Source organism: Thermobia domestica, chromosome 18, assembly GCF_964235325.1.
Source record: "Thermobia domestica chromosome 18, izTheDome1.hap1.1, whole genome shotgun sequence".
NCBI classification, from domain to species: domain Eukaryota; kingdom Metazoa; phylum Arthropoda; class Insecta; order Zygentoma; family Lepismatidae; genus Thermobia; species Thermobia domestica.
Genome location: NC_137471.1, coordinates 109725595 through 109745266, shown reverse-complemented (window position 1 = coordinate 109745266; position 19672 = coordinate 109725595). Strand labels below are relative to the sequence as shown.

The window sequence follows — 19672 nt, the reverse complement described above, 5'->3', positions numbered from 1 at the left end:
CTAATTTATTTCCGTATTTCCGTATTTCCCGGCGGACACATCTAATTTTGCTGAACGAGTGAGTCATCATGCCACCAAAAACTAGCGGAAAGGCTGCAAAGAAGGCTGGTAAAGCCCAAAAGAATATCTCCAAGGGAGATAAGAAGAAGAAGAGGAGGAGGAAGGAGAGCTATGCCATTTACATCTACAAAGTTTTGAAGCAAGAGCATCCTGACACTGGCATATCTAGCAAAGCTATGAGTATCATGAACAGCTTTGTTAATGACATCTTCGAGCGTATTGCTGCTGAAGCTTCTCGTTTGGCCCATTACAATAAGCGGTCAACTATCACCAGCCGGGAAATCCAAACAGCTGTGCGCCTTCTTTTGCCTGGTGAACTTGCCAAGCACGCTGTAGGTGAGGGTACGAAGGCTGTTACCAAGTACACAAGCTCTAAGTAAAAATCTTCTTCAAGATTTTTCATTTCAAACGGTCCTTGTCAGGACCAACACATTATTCGAGAGAGTTAAATCACGAAATTTGCTTCATTCTGTTATGTAGAAACACCTTGAAATCCAATTTCTATATGCTGTTAGTAAAAAAGTAAAGCACATAGCGGAGATGTGTCGTGCTTGTATACGAAAGGCATTTACTCGCCGGAGATCTACACTTAGTCATAATAATTTACTTTTAAAAAGTGGTAATACATTCCGTGTTAAGTATAGTAGTAGGTGCACACGGATCGGAAATCAGGTTATTTTAATGTGCCGTGCAAATAAACAGGCTGTTAGTGTAAGAAATAGTGGGTATAACGCTTAGAATATCGATTAATCGCTATGAAATAATGTTGATAAATTATCTCTTGAAAGTACTATAAAATTAATGTTTCTAGTATTTTCGTACTTGAAGGATAATGAAATTTGAAAAAGAGATGCCAACAGCACCTGGTGTTCCCAGGCGGTCACCCATCCAAGTACTGACCAGGCCCGATGCTGCTTGACTTCGGTGATCGGACGAGAACCGGTATATTCAGCATGGTATGGCCGTTGGCGAATGCATATGGCTTCGAGTGAGTTATTGTAGCTACGTAGGTTTGTCGGTGAATACTCAAAAAGACCAGCGCGTGCAAAGCGTTGCTAATTGTTTTAAGTAATGCATGATTACGAAATTATCGTGGTGAACGATGTGAGAATATTCGTCTTTGTGAAAAACAAAATTAGAAAAAGTATACCAACAGCACCTGGTGTTCCCAGGCGGTCACCCATCCAAGTACTGACCAGGCCCGATGCTGCTTGACTTCGGTGATCGGACGAGAACCGGTATATTCAGCATGGTATGGCCGTTGGCAACTACCTTTTCTTCAATGTCCTGTTAAGGAAGTATGTTTTAAGTAAGAATTGACATTATTAACTATAAAGGCAAGCATATTAACGTCGTTAACATTACTTGGAATATACTAATATTCGAATAAATATTTGAATGTTCGAATGATGAGTGATTCGGATGTTCATAGTGCCACTGTGTCCTATCGAGTTTACTATCACGAACCACGTATGAAATTGTATATAAATAAATAAAAATAAATCCTTTATTAAGTATTGATTACAGGAAAAAGGCAAACTTACATTCTTTAATGTACACAATGAAATGTATGAAAGATATTTTTAAGATATGTTTCACTTACCCTTTATAACGCAAGGTAGTTTTCAGTGTAGCATCCTCTTCAGCTGCGAGATAACGTAAGGCAGATGATCATTCAGTCGTGAAGCACTAAAATGTAATATACATTTTAACTATTATCGATAAGAATTATTTACTGCAGGGATGCAAATAAAGTGAGGCAAATTAGTAAATAAAAACCGATACTGTAACTGATAATGTAATTACGTATCTGTATTAGTTGTATATACAGTAATCGCACGATTATCCGCGGAGTTGGATGTTGGCATAATCGCGCATAATCAGCAGTATGAGCAGAAAAGGGAAATGAAATGAAATCTTTAGATTTACGTCCCATACTTATACCGGTTACGCTAAAGGAGACGGTGATGATGAGTACTGAATGAAGAAAGTGGGAGGAAACGGGAGAAACCCGAGAAAACCCATGAGCACGGTCTTTATGCACGACAAAGTTCACACGGCACGAGCTGGGATTGAACCAGGGACCCCAAGCACCGGAGGCCAAAAAAGGGACAAAAAGTCTTTCGTGCAACTTTCGTTTTCGGTAAAAAGTTTACACATAATTTAGAAAGAGTAGTTTTCTGGTCTTTTTATTTCACAAGTTGGTTCATGTCTATATTTTTTACATGCATAAAAAATTTTTCAACTCCCTTGCTTATTTCCTGTTAAAGACCTCTACCTCTGATTGTATTTTTTGCACATATTCTTATTGTTTTCAGACAACATTTCTAAAAGCGTAATTTATCGTCAGCAAGAAAAGAAAAGGAAAGCCTCGGATAGTGGAATGTGTACTGTATATATATATATATATATATATATATATATATATATATATATATATATATATATATATATATATATACGTATTAGTATATAGTTTTATTTTATACGTCTCCTATTATTACACAATGTGCAGATATTGTGAAAGCGCAAGTAAATATGTATAACTCCCCGTTCTGCACTTAATAACTTGAAAGAAGTTCGGGGAAGGTAGTGTAACAGAAAGTGCAAACAGAAATGAGGGTTTACAGGCATTTAATATTATTCCGTAGTAGTATGATTTTTTGTAAAAAAAAAAAAAAAAATATATATATATATATATATATATATAAACATACATATTCAATGATATAGTAAGAGGTTAGCAGCACTGATAGAACTGCAGAAAGTACAAAACCGTTAATAAGAAAGAGAGAGAGATGGTGGCCGCTTTTGTGCTTTTCATTGGCTAATTCCGAATTGCGCGCGAATACGTACGAGATTTCTTTCTTTTTCCTCTTCGCAGCCCAGATGTTGCCAATTAGAAGTTTTTAGTACTACATTTGTATGAAAATGTTGCCTTTAAGAAATGTGGTTTGCATACAGAGAAAAGAGCAAAATGAATATTTACCTTAGTGGGCATGAAAAAAGACGAAACATTTTGCAAGATGGACACACGAACTTCCTTAATGCAGGCGTTCAGTACATTATTGTAAAGAAAAAAACACTAAAAAGAATTACTTCAATATCCCTAGCAACATTCAACAATTCATAGAGAAAAATCTTTATTTTGAGAACAATGGAAAACTATGTAATTGTAGATAACTACTAAATTTAATGATTAAGGAAAACGTTTAGGCCCGGCCCTTCAGAAAGAAAGTGCACAGAATTTTCTCTCATGGAAGCAATTGCAAAATCAACATTTTGTTTGCAGTTATAATTAGAGGATCTATATACAGGGTGTTCGAAAAAGAATGTATCCTCTTGAAAGAAAATATTCTCTGGGCCCCTAATCCTTTATATACCGAAAGGAAGTTTGTATAGCATTTTTTCTTACCTTCGTTAGAAGAATTGAAAGTGACTACTATCGTGACACGGGAGATATTTGATCGATAGTCGAATTACTCCCATACTCGAATGAACACGTCTCTTGTAAGGAGAGGAAAGGCTTCTGTGATCCGCTATCGCAGCTGTGTCATATCTGCAGAGAATGTTAGGACACAAACGTGATCTTTGAGAGCCTCGTGAAAAGAAGTCGCATAGTATCATGTGTGGAGACATCGGGGCCATCTGAAGAACGCTTCATCATTAGGACCAAGGGCGAGTTACGAAACACTCTGGGATATATTTATTAACATAACTTCTCGTCATTCTGCAAGTGTGGTGGAGCTCCATCCTATTGGAAAAGGAAACCTCGGGAGCCCTCTTCATGTGTAGGTATCGTTCACATGTGAAGCATGTGAAGATAGATTACTGTACTATCGTGTACCTAAAATCATTTTCTACGAATACGAACATGTCTACACTGAAGGCAGTGCAGCTCTTTTTCTCTTTTTTTTGGTCATGTATTGTAACGCGGGGCAATGCACACAATAACATGTAATGTTGTGTATCATCATAAAGGGCCAGGGCGATGATTGGATCTTGATGGACGTGGAGAACTGATAGGTGATGTGAGTGGTATTGTGATCTATGGTTGTATGTTTACTGATGAATGCATAAGGAGAGGTGAAGGGGTTGCCTTTTTTTTTATGTCGATCGGGAGGGAAGCGATTGGGAAACTTTTGACTTTGTTTTTCAACCGAATATATTGATTGAATAGGTCGCCGACAATTTTACGGGGCGTCACGTCGTTGCCTTTTTCATGTCGATCGCGAGCGAAGCGAGCGCGAAATTTTTGACTTTTTTTTTTTTTTTACCCACAATATTTATTCAATCGGTCGCCAACACTTTTAGGGGTGCGTCACGTCCTCTTTCCTCTGCTGATCGCGAGCGAAGCGAGCGCGAAATTTTGACCTTTTTTTCTCTTTTTAATTCTTTTTTTTTCTTTAAGAAAAAATATTGATTTCATAGGTCGCCAACATTTTTACGGGATGCAACATCGTTTATTTGTTTTTGCAACCGTCTTTCTATCTTGAGCCCCCGCCAAGTTAACTTTATGGTGGACAAAAACTATGTGCGGTGGGTTACCGCGGGGTTCTCCCGTTTCCTCCCACTTTCTTCATTCCACCACCATTTCAATCATTTCTCATAATCAGCGCCTCTTTTAGCCTAAGCGGCATAACGTGGGACGTAAAACAAAGATTTCCTTTAGTTGCTTTCTGTCTTGATTACGAGCGCGAAATTTTTTACTTTTTTTTCTTTCTTTTGATATTATTCATTTAATAGGACGGCAACACCTTTACGGGCCGCCGCGTCGTCGTTTACACTTCTTCAGCCCATATTCTTTCTGCTTGTTCGTTTTCCGGCATCTTGTTATCACCGCCCGCGGCAATGCCTATGTCTTTCATCGCTTTTTGAAGCAAATCTTTAATAAATATGCACTCTCACATTTCTACTAATATGCATACCACAGTGGATAGACTGTAACTAGGAAAGCAGAAGCCTGCATATCATATTATTTAACAGTTGAAAGTGAACTGTCATTTTAAGTTTGATTTTGATCAGATGAGTGCAGTTCAACTCGTCGACAATTGTGAAGATTCTCGAGGTTAGGGACCATCTATTTTGTGCTTTTTAATGAAAATGGCTGCAGCCAAACTTCTCTGATCTGAATGAAACTTGGCATGATGATACATCTTGACCTGCTCTACAAGTTTATTTAGTATTTTCCGTTGCGCAGGCTTTTGCTTCTCCAGGTTCTCCCATGGAACTGAGAAACGTATTCAGTCGAACTTCTGCGGTAAGTCAGTATATCATCCTGAGAAGTTTGATCGAGATAGCAGAGGTTCGACTATTCGTTTTTCAATTCCATGTGATATTACAACACGGTGAACTAAATTTATATAGAAACACTTTGATTTTGTTTTGTTTTTTGCTAGCATTAAACTGAGAAAATGTTATTCAATAGACAGAGAACACCACTCAAAGAAAAGTACATCATAAGAATATATATATGGTTGCTGTGGTTCTCGGTTTAATTTGCTAGTTAAGAAACTTGCTCTAAATAAGTACATCTTACAGGTGAAAAACTAAGCCAGGCGATAGAATTAAATATAAAGTTATACACTTTTATTTTACGTTTACTAGTGTTGGGTTACTACTGTAAAATAAGTCAGTATATATGAAAGATAACTGTATTAGGTACTATTTTCCACCGGCGGTGTATTCTTGCATAGTGTACTTAATGTTTACAAGCGGGGCGCTACTAGTATGGATGCATGACAAGTGCTATTGAAACTCGAAAACTAACTGGTTTCCACTACCCTTGCTTATACGTATACCCGCGTCGCCTTCGCTCCTGTTCACTTTGGACGCACATTCTTGCTATCGCTCAGGCCCCCAGCTTTCTCCTGTTTTGGCTCCCTTAAATAGTATTCGTGCTTTTTATTGACCACCTGGGAAAGCACTTGTAATGATTTTACACCAGTAACTGTAAAATACATGTGTATTACTTTATTTAATTCTGTCGTCTGCAGAATTTTTTTTTTCGTACAAATATGCCTTTTCATGCAGAACACTGAATTTTGCCTGTAAATTTTTGAGAATATGCTGTGACGAAACTTGAGCACCGTTCTTCTTTTCTTTCTTATCACGAGTCTTCTTTAGCCTAATGAGCACAATCATCACACGATAACGACTATTCTTTTCATTTAACTTGTAAACAAGTTGAACTAATAATAATAATTGATGTACAAAGGAGAAGTGTCCTACATATTTGAGGTAAAAAATAAAATAAATATACTTCTACTTCATCCGTGTTTACAAAGTTAAATGTTATCGATTTACAAAAAATGGTCACCTATCCACACACTGACCAGGCTCGACACTGCTTGACCATACATATTAAAACATCGGTCCCACTGAATACACAAGTAGTAAGCACATTCACATAAAAATAATTAGGATTACAGTATATAAAATGTGTTAATTAAAATAGCAAATGCCTTACCTTATCACAGGCGATCCAAAGCCACTGCACATCATCTGCTACGCAAACTATATTCCTCCAATATTTCACTCACTTCCTATATCACGCAACAGAAAATATTAATAAAATTCACTTAGCAACATTTTCATTTTTAATCAACAATACGTATAACAATTAAGAATAAAATTAATTGTGAGCACATTGTTATAATTAGAATACTGTTTTTATTCGTTTACAAATATGGGATTAATATAGAGCTGGCAGCAACAATATATACAACTCATCCTGTATGTATCGTAAATCCTAACTTGAGAAGACATCTCTGACGCAAACAATGAGACAAGAAATCAAATACTATATCCGACACATTTGGGGTTTATTGAACTTCAATGTTGGAAGATACCACCTTGTCGGTAGTACAAATGTAATATCCTTACAACACGCGGAACTTTTGCCAGGCATATCTAGGAATTTGGGAAGATTATTTGATATCCTTAATGTGCAATGTATGATTATGACGCATTGTTATGTACACGCAGACGGAACCAGGACAATCTATAGATGACATTTGCACTGTGTTTGGACAATTTGTTCGCAGAAAGTAACCGTTTTTGTCTATGAATACTTGAGAACATGGAAGGTATGAGATATACATTTTATGCGCAAATATTATAATACAAATCATTGTTAGTTTGGTGGATGCGTGAAAGAAAGAAAAGGAGTAGATTTTTGCAGACGTCCGGATATAAAGCGAGAACTGAGAATACGCATCTATAACATCTATTTTCTTTGTGTTAATGATATCGATGAACTAAACGGGGAAACTAAAATACAACTGTTTGCAGTATAATTCGAAGTATAGTCAAGTGCAGAGGCGTACTCACGGGGTGTCCACCGGGTGCGGACTCCTCGCAAAAGTTCCTAAGTGAACATACATTTGCAGACTTTCTCATTAAATGTAGTTATTAACAGGGAAAATATTGATGTATCATCAATATAAATCTGATCTTACACTTCATCTGTACTCTGTCTGTATCATGTTTTTGTGAAAAAGTAAGTGGAATATTTATCGTGTTTTCGAATGCAGAATAATAGTATATAGACATAGTGGCTTGTAGTATTGGAACCTTGCCCCCCGAAGCTTGGATCCCTTAGAAGAAAAAAAAATGCATGCGCGCCTGGTGAAATGGTTAACGAATTCAGTTCACTCGATGAATCGACAGATAGTAATACACATTTCGACAGATCGACAGCATTCGACAGATACAGACATATGAAAGTAGCACAAGAATTAGGCGAAAGTCCGTGCGTTTTCTCAATTCACGTAGGAAACAACAGAAAATATCAACTACCATAAAATAATCCGTATATATATTTAATTTATTTGGAATAAAATAAATATAGAAACAACCTGTTCATACATAACTACGGTAAGTGCGTTAATTGCTAACGTAAGAACAAATATGAAACAAGGCACAAAATAAAAAAGAAAAATAAAGTTAAAGGGAATAAATATTTAGGCTTGATTGTCATTCGTATTAAGAAGCTGGGTAATAAAATGTTAAAATCTACAGAAAATTATGAAATTAAATCAGGATTTGAAATAAAAGTCTATACATTGGAAGTAGGCCAGGGAGTTTGCAAGGCAGATGTGTGCGACACGCGTTACTTTATAGATTCCCTTCATTGAACTATAGTAAGCAGTACGAAGATGGTACTTTGCGTATAATCACAGGAAGGATTGAAGTTAATTACCATGGTAATATAATTATTTATTGATAAGTATTTCCATGTTAAATTATGAAAATTATAAGCACAAGGAGGGTGAAAAAGTAGTGTGACCGACTTAGCAATGACTGAAACATAAAATAGAAAAGCGAATAAAAACAAATGCCTTTTGAGTTATGTGGAATAAAGTTTCTTCTAGCCAGTAAGGAAGAATAGGATCTGGTGCATTCATTGAATACCTGAAAAAAATCGTTTATCAAAATAGAAGGAAACACACTTATCGTTGTGGCAACTACGAACTTCTGTTTACCTCAGCCCGCCTCAGCAAGTGCTTTCTATCCAGTCCGCGCTCCGTAACCAAACTCAACGCTGCCTGCCAGCGAAAATTTCATTCTTCAGTATCGTTGAGTTTATTGCAGAAAGCAATGGCAGATACGGCATCAGCACCTGCAGCCTCGGCACAGGCTTCTCCTAAGAAGTCTGCAAAGCCTAAGAAACCAAAAACAACACCTTCTCATCCAAGAACATCAGAAATGGTGAACAACGCCATCAAGAATTTGAAGGAAAGGGGAGGAAGTTCACTGCAAGCTATTAAGAAATACATCTCTCAGAACTACAAAGTGGATGCCGAGAAGCTTGCTCCATTTATCAAGAAATACTTGAGAAGTGCAGTTGCTTCTGGGTCTTTGGTTCAGACCAAGGGAAAAGGTGCATCTGGATCGTTTAAGCTTAGTGCTTCATCGCTGAAGGAGAAGCCTGAAGGTGGATCTTCAACCAAGGCGAAACGATCAGCATCAAAGGAGAAGAAGCCTGCGAAAAAGCCAGCAGCTAAACGTCCCAAGAAGACTGGTGAAAAGAAAAAGGCTGCTGCTCCCAAACCTAAGAAATCACCATCTAAAGTGAAGAAGGCAAAAACTCCCAAGAAGCCAAAGGCCCCGAAGCCAAAGAAGGCTACAGCAAAACCGAAAAGTGCTAAGAAGGCTGCACCAAAGAAGAAGTAAATGTGTCAGTAAATCATCTGACATTTTAAAACGGCTCTTTTTAGAGCCATCAAATACTTTGAGAAGAGTAAAATTGTGCTTTTCCTATCATTATCACATGTTCATTCATAGCAATGTATAGTATACACGGAAGGGACTTTGAGTTTTCTTTTTAACCGAAGCACTTCTTGATGTAAGTGCTTTATAACAGAGGGGAATTGAGGGTGGGGAAAGAAAGCTTTCACGGGTGTCAAGAATGGTGTACTCGAAAAAAAATGGGGAACACATTACGTAATGTCAATTTGTGATCACTTACTTTTTCCTTGTTCCTATCTTCAAGTAGCGAAACAGTACAGAAAACGCACTTAATGCATTTGTTAGAAAAACTTTTGCAGGCTGACTGGGTTCGATTCTCGGTGGGAGCTCAAATGTTTCGCATTGCACGTTAATAAGTAGGTCCACGTTTGAAACAGCCTTGCTGCTGAAAGGGACACTAAACTAAAATCAACTCTTTTCAAGGCTGGGGTGAAAGAAATGTTCGAACTTATTACAACTCGTGAAAGTGAAGTAGACTATGTTTCAATTTAACGTCGTACTATTATGATTTTTATGATAAAGGAGACGGGTGATTACGCCTAATGAATGATGGAAATACTGGTGTAATGAGAAAGTGTTAGGAAAAGGGAACACGCTAATAACCACGGATACCGTCTTATAATTCGTAATATTGCTATAAAGAAAAATAGTAACACCAGCAGAAATGTAGGTGTACAATTGAACTGATGTTAAGTACAAACAGACACTTAAAGAAAGTTTAGTTTAACGTTTGCATTCAACAGCAGCGACCTCTGACAAAATAATATTACTTTTGCTACCTTGGAAGAAGTACATATTTCGCCTGCGAGTTCTATCAGATTAATAACGTTGAGAAGGGCAAACAGTGGTTGAATCGAAGTTAAGTTATGCAACATATGGCAAAATCGAACCCTTGACCACATAAAACGAAGATAATCAATCGGTAAACATAGGGGAAAACTAAAGAATATACTTGAAAGATAGGATGATATACGAAACGACAGGAAAACGAAGGTAGATGTATTAACTATGCAACATACGGCGTGAGAATTTAAAAAAAAAGATAACAAGTATGGACAAGATCCTTGTTAGGATAACAGCATCTCTAAGTAGTGTATTGGTCCTAAAAAGGACCGTTTTTGAACTCAGTGCCAGAACTTCAAACTTAAGCACGTTCCCCACGGATGCGGCGAGCAAGCTGAATGTCCTTAGGCATGATTGTGACTCTCTTTGCGTGAATAGCACACAAGTTGGTGTCTTCGAAAAGCCCTACAAGGTAAGCTTCACTTGCCTCCTGTAAAGCCATGACAGCTGAGCTTTGGAAGCGAAGATCTGTCTTGAAATCTTGTGCAATTTCTCGGACGAGTCGTTGGAAGGGCAGCTTGCGGATGAGCAATTCAGTGCTCTTCTGGTAACGACGAATTTCTCGGAGAGCCACAGTACCAGGCCTGTAACGATGGGGCTTTTTCACTCCACCGGTAGCTGGAGCACTCTTTCTTGCAGCTTTGGTGGCAAGCTGCTTTCGAGGAGCTTTGCCTCCAGTAGATTTCCTAGCTGTCTGCTTGGTACGTGCCATTGCAACTGTCACGACTTGTTTCAAATAATTGCGCGCTGAATGAAGTCAAGTTATATAAAGAGCAAAACCGTTAAATCAAGCTATTTCTCATTGGATAAAGTCAGTCGAAAAGGACAGTTCTCATTGGCTTAGACACGTTTTGTGTTTTTCCTCCGTGCTTTCCCTGCATGATCGAAGGAACAAAACCACGAGTCTTGGGCTGCTTGGGCTTGTATTTCTCGTGTGTGGTGAGCGAAGCAGTAACATATCGAAATGACAGGACGTGGAAAAGGAGGCAAGGGTCTTGGCAAAGGAGGTGCCAAGCGCCACCGTAAAGTTCTTCGTGACAACATCCAGGGTATCACCAAACCCGCTATTAGGCGTCTTGCTCGCCGTGGTGGTGTGAAGCGTATCTCTGGTCTCATTTATGAAGAGACCCGAGGAGTATTGAAAGTATTCCTGGAGAACGTAATTAGAGATGCTGTTACATACACAGAACACGCCAAGAGGAAGACAGTGACAGCTATGGATGTTGTGTATGCCTTGAAAAGGCAAGGAAGAACCCTGTACGGTTTCGGAGGTTAAGTTGGGGTTCCTCCTATTTTGGATATAAAATTGGCATAAACGGCTCTTTTCAGAGCCAACAAATTTATATAAAGGGAAAGATTTACTTTGTGCGATTTTCTGTTAGATTATAAGAATTCTTGTAACTACATTAAAGCCTTTTGATGCACACAAAATTACAGACGTAGAGAGATTAATTTGAGAAAATCATACGTTTTTTTTTACATTATGTACGTTCATGTATACGTATTCATATCATGTAGCAGTATTAATGCTGGAGAAGGGGTTCTGGTTGGAAATTGGCGATTTGTTGGAAGTAGCGAGCATGAGAGATGCGAAACGCAAGTCGGAATTTCTGTTCTGACAGTAGGATGTACGTATAGAGGCTTATACAACTTCTATACTGTGCTGTGAGGGGCGAATAATGCGTTAGAAACCTGAATCTTGTCCTTTATCTTGTTTACGTGGTCTTGGGTTCGATTTTTTTCTTTTGCGGTAGTGTCTATTGTGATTTACATGTAAATTAATGACACTTCGTAGCGGGTTACTAAAATAAAGAGTAATACAAATATGAGATGTAGGTTAATGCATTGTATACTTCACATTATTTACTAAAGAAAGGCAGTAGTTACAAGAAACCTAGGCTCGCTCGTTGGGCACAGTAGCAAATGAGTTCTGAGATCAGAGAATAAGAGTAGTTGCGTATTACAAACCATATACATATAACACATATCACACAAATATGAATATCGACCTTGCAAAGAATAAATCGTACTTAAGTGTGCATTTAATGTCATTACTATGTTGCAAAAGAAATTTAGGAAAGTTTTCTGATCCGCTCTGTTCATGATGTCATTGGGGCATAGTAATGAACAATAATAAATGTCGAGAACATATTGAACAGAGTAATTTCAGCCAAGCCAACGCAAGAGAGAAACATGAGTGCTTTAAGAATGTTGGAAATTCCTTTGTCTAGCATGAAGTACATGAGAATATGTGGTATGAGGTTTTCTTCCATTGCTGAGAATCTGGGCTCGACTGTCCTGTCCTCTGGGTAATATGAGCCCGATGTACGCAAATATCAAAAAAATGTAGCTAGCGACAATACAAAAGGTAATGATCTTATAATTAATAATGTAGTGGGAACTAAGCACATCGCTGTTTGGAGTATTCTAAAGTTAGTGTGACTTCCTATGGGCTTCAATTACGATCGACGACTACACATACTAATTAATCGAATAGCAGCGAGAATTTCGAATGACACTAAGCAACTATCTCAGACACTTTTGATGAGTCTGTATATCGAAAACAATTCATTTCAATCATAAATCTCCTCTATAAAGGGGTTTGTGGCCCTCATAAGGGCCGATTTGTATGAGATATAGGTCTTACATTTATGCCTTCTTCTCAGTTTTCTTGGGCAGAAGTACAGCTTGAATGTTGGGCAAAACACCACCCTGAGCGATTGTAACTCCAGACAACAACTTGTTTAATTCCTCGTCGTTACGGATAGCTAACTGCAGATGACGTGGAATAATCCTAGTCTTCTTGTTGTCACGAGCAGCGTTGCCTGCCAACTCAAGAACTTCAGCTGCCAGGTATTCCATGACTGCAGCCAAATACACGGGAGCGCCAGCACCAACTCGTTCGGCATAGTTACCCTTTCGCAAAAGACGATGGATTCTGCCTACTGGGAATTGAAGGCCAGCCCTGCTGGAGCGGGACTTGCTCTTTCCCTTGACTTTTCCACCTTTGCCGCGACCAGACATTGTTCAATATTCTTTCGTAATAAGATGAGAGGAAAAATTGCGGCCTCCAGAAACAGAAAGTTAAAAATAAGGACGCCCCTCGGGAAAGCCCGCGCCCTGGATAGTGGGTAAGGCATCAACCAACATTCTACATGCCTCTCCCCCATGCAATTAGTAGCCTAAAGCTGCTGTCGGTGGGTATGTCTCGCGGTTTCTATCTTTTCGGAAGACATTTACACGCGTATCTGTGAATAAAGTGTAAATAGAAAGAAAGAAGAGTAAATTAGAAGACAGGAAAGCGCGTAAGAAGATTTTATTGTCCTGATAGAGGGACAAAAAACCTGGAATCCAGGAAAAAGCCCCCTGTATCGGTCATGCTGCATGCAATAGTATTTACATGGCAAAACCACTTGTGAAGGGTGGTGAAAATCCATGTAAAAATGTCTGTATTAATAAATTAATAAATTATATTTTAATTTAAATTACAAAACCTATCTGTAAATGTTACACTAGCTGTGTTGTCTGTAATTGGGAGGTGTTTTGTTAGTAGGGAAGTCTGTTATTTTTTAAGCATGCATATCTGTATTCATTGTCCATGGTCTCGCCAGGTCGTCATCGGTTTGCATCAGTCCCAGTTGCGTTGATTACCCCTGCTCTACACTGTTATCTCCGCACTGCTTCTTCTGCTTTAATGGTGGTCTGTCTAAGTTTGGATTCCTCTTCACAGTATCTGCGTAGGTGTTGCTGATGTAGATCTGGCCTGTAGTGGTTGTAATTGCGTTGACTGTATTTCCGAAGATTTTTCTGGACGCTGCTGTTATGGCTATTGTGAGGTTTCTGCGTTGTTGTTGACTTGTGGTTGTTGTGAGTATGTATGTCGTCCAAGTTACTATTTTGTTTGTGGCTTTTTCTATTGCTGCTTCTATCCATTTCTTCATTTCACTGGTGCTTTCTTCTTCTGTACTTGTTGTGGGCGTTTGTGGTGACTGATGGTCCTGAAAAGAGCCGGTGGTTGGATCTGATTTGTCTTCTATTGTTATTAGTGGTGGCGGTCGTCTTGGTTGTTGCGCTGGCGGTCTTTTTGGGCAACTGCTGCTACCAGTACGGTGTGAATCGCTGATGCACGTGGCACAGAAGTTATTGTTTCTTTGTTTGTTGCACTCTTCTTTGTGCTGTTTGCCACAGCGGTTGCATACTCTCTCTTCTTTGCACCAGTACTTCAGGTGCCCGTACTGGTAGCAGTTATGACATGGCATCGGCCTTGGGAGCGTCCTCGAAGTTTCTACTTTGTATAGTTTATGTTGTATCTTCACTCCGGTTGCTAGTAGCTGGTTCACTTGCTGTGGATCGTCAGAGAAAATTCTCAGCAAGGGTGTTGGGCCTCTGTCCGTTTTGATTCTTGTGATGTTCCGGATGTTGAGTTTTTGTTTCCTAAGTTCCAACTTTATTTCTTCCACATCTAAGTTAGTTGGTACACTTTTTACGACGCATGTAAAGGTGGTGCTGTTTCTTCTGCTTTGATTTGTTCTGCTCCTGGATTCTGCTGTAGCTATTGGTCCATCATGATTCTCTCTATTATGTGGCAGGGGTGAAGAGTGGGTTTGGTTGCTGGCTTTTGTGGGTGATCGTTGCTCTGTCTTCTGATTTTCTCTGGGTGTTTGGTCCTGAAGAGGGCCGGTGTGCTTTTGTTTTTCTTCTTGTTTGGCTTCTTTCTTCTGTCTTCTTGGCTTCACCAGGGTGAAGCCGTTCGATTCTTCTGGAGCTCTTCCTTCATTGGTTTCTTGGTGTGTGTTGTTCTCTTCTAAGGAAGGTTCGTCTTTGTGCGTTGTTGGTTTCTTCTTATCTTGGTCTTGTTTGTCGTGTTTCTCTTGTTGGGCTTCTTCTTCTGTGTTGTTGGCTTCTTCATCTTCCACGAAGTACGCTTGTGGGCCGAACTCGGAAGCTCTGAATAGCCGAAGGAACATATTTTTTGTAACAAGATTGGAAAAAAGAAAAGTAATTTCCCTGTGTCCAGTTTTTCTCATCTTCACGTTTGTTAGGTCCATCTTACTTGCTACAAGGTCCATAATGTCCCTTCCTCTTTTGAACCCTCCGCTAAAGTTGACTAGCGTTACTAGCAGGTCAAAATCTATTGAGGCATCTGGGTTGGTGATCTCGAACGAAGCTTCCCCTCGCTCCGTCTTGTCTTGCACGGTTGGCACTCTCCGGGTAGGAGTCATCTTCCTTGGACGCGGCATGTTTGGTAACACTTTGCACTTTGGTCCTGAAAAGGGCCACACTTTCTGAGTACACACAATGTCACTTTTGCACTATAGGGGTGGTTTGGTCCTTCAAAGGGCCCGTTAGTCTCTAAATTTTTAGTGTCTTGTGCTTCTCTAAGCTGTCCCGGGGAGATAGTATTGCGTTCTCGTCAGCCGACTGTCGCCAAAGGCTGTACAACCTATATGGCCAGCGCGAAGCTTGACTCACAATAGGGGGTCCAGCCGACGAAAAACAATGCCTATTTCCACAGGAAGCGGTGTGTGTTAAATGTGTTGTGAATTTTTCTTTATTAGAACACAGTGAAACACAGTTTCTCTTCTCTAATTGACTCAATGCAGAGTCTTTAAGTATCTCAGCTCTGAGATCACTTTGTTGGGGAGCACACCTCAGTTAACACCGCAAGGTTTACTGGTGTGTCACGGCGTCTTCTCTTCTCTCGGCGTTAAACTTCATTCTCACTGCAAGAACTTCTTGAGAAGATCAGATGATTAGATGAGGAATTGCGGCTTCCGCAGTTTCCGCAGTTTATCATGACAATTCAGTCGATTCGGAGTTCCGGGCTACCTAAAGCCCCTGCCTCTTATTTGAAGTGTGTGAGCATATGAAGTTTTAACAGATGAAGTAGTAACCAAACCAGCCACTGTCGCTGATTTCCAGGGAATGTGGAGTCTGGTAGAAGTCTTGCATAACGCCTGAGCAGCTGTGAGTCTGGTCGTTGCTGATGAGAGAGTATTAGCACTGGGAGCTTGGAAGAATCCTGATTGGCAGCGGCGATAACCAATGAGGTGGCCTGGAGTGGCCCTCATAAGGGTGTGATCCTGTATGTATGGAAAGGTCGTGGTTAATTGAAGAATTCACTAAGCATGTCAATGAAGATTGACAGCTTGCTGAACACGTCTTTGTCTTCTTTCAGTTTCGGCATATACTTCTTGAGGAGAGGGAGTAATTTGAAGATTTCAAAGTCTTTCAGTAGCTGAAGAAGATCCTTGAAAGAGTTAGCAGCAGTGTCTTCTGGTACTGAAGGAAGTGTATCTTTCTTCGGAAGAGGGGGCCATGAGGTCCCGTCATCTGTGTTGGAGAAGGTCTGGATAGGCTGCGTGATTTGTTGGGTCGTGGAAGTCTGCGTTGTTTCTGATGAAACGGTCTTGTTGGTTTTCCCCTGAAGAAGACGTTGAATTTTGGGACATCCGGAGTAGTTTGCGGGATGATCTCCCGTGCAATTAACACATGTAGCAGGCGTGAGCTGGTCTCGTTTTTTACACTCAAAAGTCCAGTGGTCACCGGCACATTTGACGCATCGGGGATGTGCTTTACAAGTGCTTTGGCCGTGGCCAAAACGCTGGCACTTATAGCATTGTAAATATGCTTTAGAACGATATGGTTCAATACGAATCTTCATATGAAGTAGTAAGTCTTCCTTAAAAATTGATGTGGCTCGTAGTGTTTTTCTCATTATCACTAAGAAAAGGGGGAAGAAAGTCTTCCCAAACGGGTCTTGAATGTTCCGTTTAGATAATTGTATGACAGAAAGGACAGGATAACCTTTGTCTTTCAGTTCTGAAATGATGGCTTCAATTTTGGTGTCAAGGGGCAAGTGACGAATCACTGCTTTGACGACATCATTCTTTTTCTGTATTTCTGTTGCGTATTCGAGCTTTTCTTCTGAGCAGATTTCTTGTATAACAGAAAAGTCCTCCTGTAGAGTACACTTGATCTTGATGAAACCTTTCATTAGGCGAAAGGTGGGGGTTTCTTTGCATTTCTGCTGTATCTTGGCTATGAGTTCATAACCCCGATAATACGGGCAGTTGTATATATACATCCAAGTTTTGGATGTTTCGTTAGTAGCATCCATCGGTTCTGGATCGATGTTGGCTCCTGTAAGAGCCGCAAATTTGTTTGAGGTAGGAACCGGAGTGACAGATTCTGCAAATGGTTTGCAAGTCTTCTTTGGTAACTGAAATTCTGCATCTTGTGTATCTGATCTTGATGGACTGGTTGAGGTAGAGGGGGTGGAGTTCCCCTGAGACACGGATTGTATCATTTGAAGCGCCATTTTACTGTAGTCTCGTGGGGTCTGCTGTGTCGAGGGAGAAGAGGAGATGGTCTTCAATGGTGTAGTAGGTTCTCCGTAGATATCCCTATGATGTGATCTTAAGTGCGGGCCTGAACACCAAGCGCACGTCGTGTCATTGCCTACAATATCTTGTGTATTGAAGTTTCTGGGATCCTCAGGAATCTCCCGTTCGTAGGTATGATAAGTACCGTTAGTGTTGCGTAGATGTACAACACGTTTTCCGGGTGTCGTGGTTGGAGCGCGAGTAAATGACTGCATTTCTCACTGATTTCCCGACGCTGTATGCGGCCTCCCATGAATCAAGTCAGTTTTGTTACTACTTCAAGCGTGCACCCGAGTGCATCAAATGAAAAGCAAGGCAGTTGGCGCGAATTGAAACACGTACTGTAATTTAAATGAAGTCGATAAATCGGCGGACACATCTAATTTTGCTGAACGAGTGAGTCATCATGCCACCAAAAACTAGCGGAAAGGCTGCAAAGAAGGCTGGTAAAGCCCAAAAGAATATCTCCAAGGGAGATAAGAAGAAGAAGAGGAGGAGGAAGGAGAGCTATGCCATTTACATCTACAAAGTTTTGAAGCAGGTGCATCCTGACACTGGCATATCTAGCAAAGCTATGAGTATCATGAACAGCTTTGTTAATGACATCTTCGAGCGTATTGCTGCTGAAGCTTCTCGTTTGGCCCATTACAATAAGCGGTCAACTATCACCAGCCGGGAAATCCAAACAGCTGTGCGCCTTCTTTTGCCTGGTGAACTTGCCAAGCACGCTGTAAGTGAGGGTACGAAGGCTGTTACCAAGTACACAAGCTCTAAGTAAAAATCTTCTTCAAGATTTTTCATTTCAAACGGTCCTTGTCAGGACCAACACATTATTCGAAAGAGTTAAATCACGAAATTTGCTTCATTCTGTTATGTAGAAACACCTTGAAATCCAATTTCTATATGCTGTTAGTAAAAAAGTAAAGCACATAGCGGAGATGTGTCGTGCTTGTATACGAAAGGCATTTACTCGCCGGAGATCTACACTTCGTCATAATAATTTACTTTTAAAAAGTGGTAATACATTCCGTGTTAAGTATAGTAGTAGGTGCACACGGATCGGAAATCAGGTTATTTTAATGTGCCGTGCAAATAAACAGGCTGTTAGTGTAAGAAATAGTGGGTATAACGCTTAGAATATCGATTAATCGCTATGAAATAATGTTGATAAATTATCTCTTGAAAGTACTATAAAATTAATGTTTCTAGTATTTTCGTACTTGAAGGATAATGAAATTTGAAAAAGAGATGCCAACAGCACCTGGTGTTCCCAGGCGGTCACCCATCCAAGTACTGACCAGGCCCGATGCTGCTTGACTTCGGTGATCGGACGAGAACCGGTATATTCAGCATGGTATGGCCGTTGGCGAATGCATATGGCTTCGAGTGAGTTATTGTAGCTACGTAGGTTTGTCGGTGAATACTCAAAAAGACCAGCGCGTGCAAAGCGTTGCTAATTGTTTTAAGTAATGCATGATTACGAAATTATCGTGGTGAACGATGTGAGAATATTCGTCTTTGTGAAAAACAAAATTAGAAAAAGTATACCAACAGCACCTGGTGTTCCCAGGCGGTCACCCATCCAAGTACTGACCAGGCCCGATGCTGCTTGACTTCGGTGATCAGACGAGAACCGGTATATTCAGCATGGTATGGCCGTTGGCAACTACCTTTTCTTCAATGTCCTGTTAAGGAAGTATGTTTTAAGTAAGAATTGACATTATTAACTATAAAGGCAAGCATATTAACGTCGTTAACATTACTTGGAATATACTAATATTCGAATAAATATTTGAATGTTCGAATGATGAGTGATTCGGATGTTCATAGTGCCACTGTGTCCTATCGAGTTTACTATCACGAACCACGTATGAAATTGTATATAAATAAATAAAAATAAATCCTTTATTAAGTATTGATTACAGGAAAAAGGCAAACTTACATTCTTTAATGTACACAATGAAATGTATGAAAGATATTTTTAAGATATGTTTCACTTACCCTTTATAACGCAAGGTAGTTTTCAGTGTAGCATCCTCTTCAGCTGCGAGATAACGTAAGGCAGATGATCATTCAGTCGTGAAGCACTAAAATGTAATATACATTTTAACTATTATCGATAAGAATTATTT

At 39.7% G+C, this 19672-nt stretch overlaps 4 non-coding genes across 4 annotated transcripts; all 4 read right to left on the bottom strand.

Annotated features, from left to right (window-relative positions):
• Positions 1-911: 911 nt before the first annotated feature.
• Positions 912-1030, bottom strand: LOC145676239 (5S ribosomal RNA). Its single transcript, XR_014129335.1, has one exon. It is a non-coding gene; the product is annotated as a 5S ribosomal RNA (ribosomal RNA).
• Positions 1031-1207: 177 nt separating this feature from the next.
• LOC145676259 (5S ribosomal RNA) lies at positions 1208-1326 on the bottom strand. The gene has a single exon (XR_014129355.1). It is a non-coding gene; the product is annotated as a 5S ribosomal RNA (ribosomal RNA).
• A 17463-nt stretch (positions 1327-18789) lies between these two features.
• LOC145676237 (5S ribosomal RNA) lies at positions 18790-18908 on the bottom strand. Its single transcript, XR_014129333.1, has one exon. It is a non-coding gene; the product is annotated as a 5S ribosomal RNA (ribosomal RNA).
• A 177-nt stretch (positions 18909-19085) lies between these two features.
• On the bottom strand, positions 19086-19204 carry LOC145676265 (5S ribosomal RNA). The gene has a single exon (XR_014129361.1). It is a non-coding gene; the product is annotated as a 5S ribosomal RNA (ribosomal RNA).
• Between the last annotated feature and the right edge of the window lie 468 nt (positions 19205-19672).